The following is a 5,953-nucleotide window of genomic DNA, read 5'->3' on the forward strand; positions in this document are numbered from 1 at the left end:
CGTGGAGCGGGACCAAGGCGACAGCTGCTACCCTGATTTTGGAGCCTCCCTGATCCAAGGGAACATGCTGGGGAAAAATGAACATAAGGACTCCCCAGAGCTAGGTTAGTAACAAGCATTTCTGGGACATGGATGCACATACATGAAAAGATGGAAAGATAAAGGAGAGAGGAGCTCAGAGTATCAAAATAAGTCTCCAGTTGTCTAAAACTATTATTACAGCAAAACCAAGAGAGACAAGGTAAAGAGAGCTCCAGCCCGGTCAGGCTAAAACTCTCCCCAACCAAGAAGAATGATGAGGACCATCCCAAGACCACCATCCCTACTGTGAAGCATGGGGGGGTAGCATCATGCTTTGGGGGGAGGGGTTTTCTGCACATGTGACAGGGGGACTGCACTGTATTAAGGAGAGGAGGACCGGGCCATGTATTGTGAGATTTTGGGGACCAACCTCCTTCCCTCAGTTAGAGCATTGAAGATGGGTCGAGGTTGGGTCTTCCAACATGACAATGACCCGAAGACCACAGCCAGGAGAACCAAGGGGGGGCTCCGGAAGAAGCAGATCAAGGTTCTGGGGGGGGCTAGCCAATCTCCAGACCTAAAAACCAATAGAGAATCTTTGGAGGGAGCTCAAGAAAAGCCCAGAAACCTGACTGGTCTAGAGAAGATCTGTGTGGAGGGGGGGCAAAATCCCTTCTGCAGGGTGTCAGACCTGGTGAAGAACTACAGGAAACGTTGGAAACAAAGAACCTACAAGGACATCAGACCCCTCCATGATTTCTAAGTAGGAGAACTTGCAAAATAGCAGGGTGTTCAAATACCTATTTTCCTCAATGTATAAGATAAATAAATGCCAAATCTCAAACTAGGGGGGCCATTTCCTCTATAAAACAGTAGATATCTATCTTGTTCCGCTATAGCATCTTTGATCGCATATGAGACTGCTAGTGTGACCACAGTGTGACTGGGAAGTTTTACCTCTTTAGGACTCCATACTCTTTGGGTGAAGTCTCCCATTTATGGGCATGCTGGTTCCTGCACTTACGTAAACAGAGAGCAGACACGGAGCCGTGAGCTAGCGGCATAAATGAGCCAAAACGTGATGAATTATGGACATAAAGTTGGTCAATCCTGGATGTAACGGTTTGGATTTAATGCTCGACGGCCCCGAAAAAGGCTGGAAGTTCCAGGCTGGATAGAAAACCACCTGTAGAGGCTAGAAAGACCCGGAAGAGACCTCCGTAACCGCTAACTCGTTACCTAATAGCCGCAACTTTCAGTGAGTCTCTAATCATTTAATAACCATAAAAGGTAGACTATGAATCAGAGGTTCTGGGCGAGTGTCTCGGGTTCGGAGGGTTAAGGTGATAGTAGGCTAACTTTGTAATTGTCTTAATGTGGCTGTTAAAGTCCAGATCAGTTACCATGACTACACCGAGATTTCTGGCTTTGTCTGTTGTTTTTAACATTGCTGTTTGAAGCTGAGCGCAGACTTTTAATCGTTCCTCTTTTGCTCCAAAAACAACCACCTCAGTTTTTCCTTCATTTAATTTCAGAAAGTTCTGGCACATCCAGCCGTTAATTTGTTCAATGCACTTAGTCAGTTTTTTTACTGGACTATAGTCCCCTGGGGATAAGGTTATGTAAATTTGTGTGTCGTCCGCACAACTATGGTAACTTATTTTGTTGTTTTCCATAATCTGGGCCAGTGGGAGCATGTAGATGTTAAACAGAAGAGGCCCCAGAATGGAGCCTTGGGGGACTCCGCACGTCATATTTGTAAGTTCAGATGTATAATTACCTATTGACACAAAGTAATCTCTATTCTGAAAGTAGGATTCAAAACAGTTAAGTACTGAGCCAGAAAGGCCAACCCAGTTCTCAAGTCACTCTAGTAATATGTCGTGGTCCACCGGGTCAGTACGGGTAATTTGTCTTTGTAAATTTCATGAATGCAGCCACAAATATTCAAGATTTCACAGCAGCGATGTGCGTGGAAAGAGACTTCGAGACTTCAGATACAGTATTAGGGACCACTAAAGACTTTATAAAAGAGTATTCAGATACAGTATTAGGGGACCACTAAGGTTTAAAGATACTTCAGATAAAGTATTAGGGGACCACTAATAACTAACCACTGAATACAAATAAATAGTTAAAAAATCATCCATTGTGATCTCTGGATGTTTTTTTTAGATTATGTCTCTCACAGTGGACATGCACCTACGAGGACATCAGACCCTCCATGATTTCTAAGTGGGAGAACTTGCAAAACAGCAGAGTGTTAAATACTTATTATACTCACTGTATACACAAACTGCCGGTTTGCATTCAGTTTGTTCTCAGTGTGTGTGTGTGTTGTGTGTACTATTGGCTGAAACAGCGTCTGGATGACAAGACACCGCTTTACATCTGGGGACACTCTCTGGGGACGGGGTAACACACACAGACATACAGATGAAGACTCACACACAAACACACACACACACACACACACACACACACACACACACACACACACACACACACACAGACCCACAGACACACACACATACAGACAGACACACACACACACACTGACACGCAGACACACACATGGAGACACACAGAAACACAGACACACACAGACAGATACACACCCACAAATCAGTTATTGTGAAACAACTGTGAGAAAGAGTGTGTTTACTTATTGTCGTTAATTTAAAAAACTTATTTTGCATGAGGGAGGACCCCCCCCAACCACCACTGAGAGGGTGTGTTCACTTCTTTAGAAACCAGACCTGCTAATGACTGAGGGAGTTCTTGGGAAGACGTTAATGAAGACACACACACACACACACACACACACACACACACATACATACATACAGACCCACACACACACAAATCAGTTATTGTGCAACCACTGTGGGAAAGAGCATGTTTACTTCATGTCTTTAATTGAAAAAACTTATTAAGCATAAAGGACCTGCTACCAGGTCCTTTATGTAGTACTACAAAAAGGACCTGAGACCTGCTACCAGGTACTTTTTGTAGTACTACATAAAGGATCCTGGGACCTGCTACCAGGTACTTTTTGTAGTACTACATAATGTCCCTGGGACCTGCTACCAGGTACTTTATGTAGTCGTACCTCAGTCAAGGTTCCCAGCGAGCTGAGGCGATACCAAAAGGTGACGTAGAAACCTGCAGACAGCTGATTGGTTGGATCACTCCTTTATCAGCAGACCAGAATGCGGAGTGTGTGTCCAGAACAAACGCAACATTAAAAAAAAATCTAGCCAGACACCAACAGATTATCTCCTTTCTGCATTATTCTCACTCCAACTGTTGTACATCCAGGGCTATTAGGGGCTATCATAAGACACACACAGACACACACTGCAACAGGTGAAGGAGACTGATCCCAGAACCAGTCTCACCAGTAAAATACCTGTTAACATCTGCTTCTTCATTCTGAAATGATGGAACATATAACACAATACAACAATATTAGCTTTTTAATTTTAGTTCTGTACATTATCATATTTATATTCTTCTACACAGCTGAAGGCCCTAGAGGAGGAAAAGACAAGAAACACTCATGTGGTCTTCACAGCATTTAAATACAGTGTGTGTGTGTGTGAGTGTTTGTGTGTGTGTGTGTGTGTGTATGTGTGTGCGTCTGTATGTGTGTGTGTGTGTGTCTGTCGCTGAATGTGTGTGTCTGTGTTTGTGTGTGTGGTGTGTGTTTGGGTTTGTGGGTCCGTCTGTGTGTTTGTGTGCATCTGTGTGTGTCTCTGTGTTTGTGTGTGTGTGTGCATCTGTCTGTGTGTGTGTGTGTGTGTGTGTGTCTTCATTAACGTCTTCCCAAGAACTCCCTCAGTCGTTAGCAGGTCTGGTTTCTCCAGAAGTGAACACACCCTCTCAGTGGGGGGGGGGGGGGGGGGGGGGGGGGCTCCCTCATGCTAAAGAAGTTTCAATTAACGACAAGAAGTAAACACACTCTTTCACACAGTTGTTGCACAATAACTGATTTGTGGGTGTGTATCTGTGTGTGTGTGTCTAAGTGTGTGTGTGTGTGCAGCAGCAGCATGAAGTAAATGTAAATGTGCTGTATTTATATATCTTTTTCAGTCTTAACAACTGCTCAAAGCGCTTTTACATCTACAGGAAACATTCACCATCACACACATTCATACACTGTGGCCGGGGCTGCCGTACAAGGTGCCACCTGCTCATCAGATACACACTCACACACACACCTGCTCATCAGATACACACTCAGACACATCTACACACCTGCTCATCAGATACACACTCACACACACACACACACCTGCTCATCAGATAAACATTCACACACATTCACACTCCGATGCGCAGCACCTGGGGCAACTCAGGGTTCAGGGTCTTGCCCAAGGACACTTTGACAATGACTGCAGGGGCGGGGATCGAACCACCAACCTTCTGATTGGCAGGCAGTGAGGCAGGTCAGTGAGAGGGTGAGGGTTATGCTTGCAGTAAGTGGGGGTGTGATGTGGTGATGGGGCTTGTACTCTTCCTCACAACATGAAACATGATCTAAATCAGTTCAAAAGTGCCTTTCAACATAATTACTGTGTCAGAAACTATCAGAAACTTGGGTAAACAGTGAAAAGGGCTCAATTTGAAAATTAAAGGATATGATATGTGTCGTATTACCAGAGAGAACTAAAATGGGGGTGGGGGGGGGGGACTTTGTATGTGGACATGAAATGTACCTGAAAGGTCAACAGTGGTGGGGGGTGTACTGGTGTGTTTTACAGTAGACGTGTGGAGGACAGAGAAAGGTGTGGTTGCATCTACAGATCACCAGGTTCTAATATTGATTTTTTAAGGATTGGATGGAGGAAAAATTTACAGAACTGAGAAAGTCATGTTCATCTGTAGTGATCATAACATTGTTTGACACACACACACACACACACACACACAGACACACACACACACACACACAAACACACAGATAGGGTGGCCACCTGCTAGTAAGCCCAAGGGGAGACAAGGGGTATGTTTCTGAGGGACAATGTGGGACCCTGCCTGGCGCAGCGGTGCCCCCCACAGGCAGACTCCCTCTTACTGGTTTACCCATTTCTAGCACATACCACCTTTTCATACCACACACACAGACACACAGACACACACACACACACACACATACACACACAGACACACACACAAAAGACAGTCACTTACACGCGCACACACATACACATACACAGACACAGACACTGTTTTCTTGTAAGGAAGTCAGTATAATATTTATTTTTTATACATTTTTATTATTTTTATTATTGTTTTTCCTTCTTAATTAATCCAGGAGTTTGGCTCGTTTTGGTCAGCCCATTCAGGCCCCTGATGTTAACTGGAAGGATTGAATTGGGGGGCAGTAGCTCACCCGTGGGCTTTACACAAAATCAGTTAAACAGATAAAATACAAGTACAAACAGTTAAAAATCATAAGCATTCAAAACCAATAAAACACATGAATAGACAGTTTTAAACAAAATAGAAACATTAGGACACATAAAACACAAGAATAAAAGTTAGAGTGCAGCATAAGAAATTTAAAGAAATGAGCAGTCATTTAAAGAAAGGCAGCATCAAAAAGAAAGGTCTTCAGCCTTGATTTGAAGAACTGAGAATAGCAGCGGATCTGCAGGTTTCTGGGAGTTTATTCCAGATATGAGGAGCATAGAAACTGAATGCTGCTTCACCCTGTTTAGTTCTGACTCTGGGGATAGAAAGTAGACCTGTCCCAGATGACCTGAGAGGTCTGGGGGGGTCATAGTGGCGAGGAAAAACTTCCTTTAAGGCAGAAACCTCGGACAGACCCAGGCTCATGGTAGGCGGGGTCTGACGACCGGTTGGGGTTAGAATGAAGAGTGGAAATAACAAAAATAGAAAGAAATAGTAGTTGGTAGCAGTTCTT

Source organism: Etheostoma cragini, chromosome 8 (genome assembly GCF_013103735.1).
Source record: "Etheostoma cragini isolate CJK2018 chromosome 8, CSU_Ecrag_1.0, whole genome shotgun sequence".
Classification (NCBI taxonomy): Eukaryota; Metazoa; Chordata; class Actinopteri; order Perciformes; family Percidae; genus Etheostoma; species Etheostoma cragini.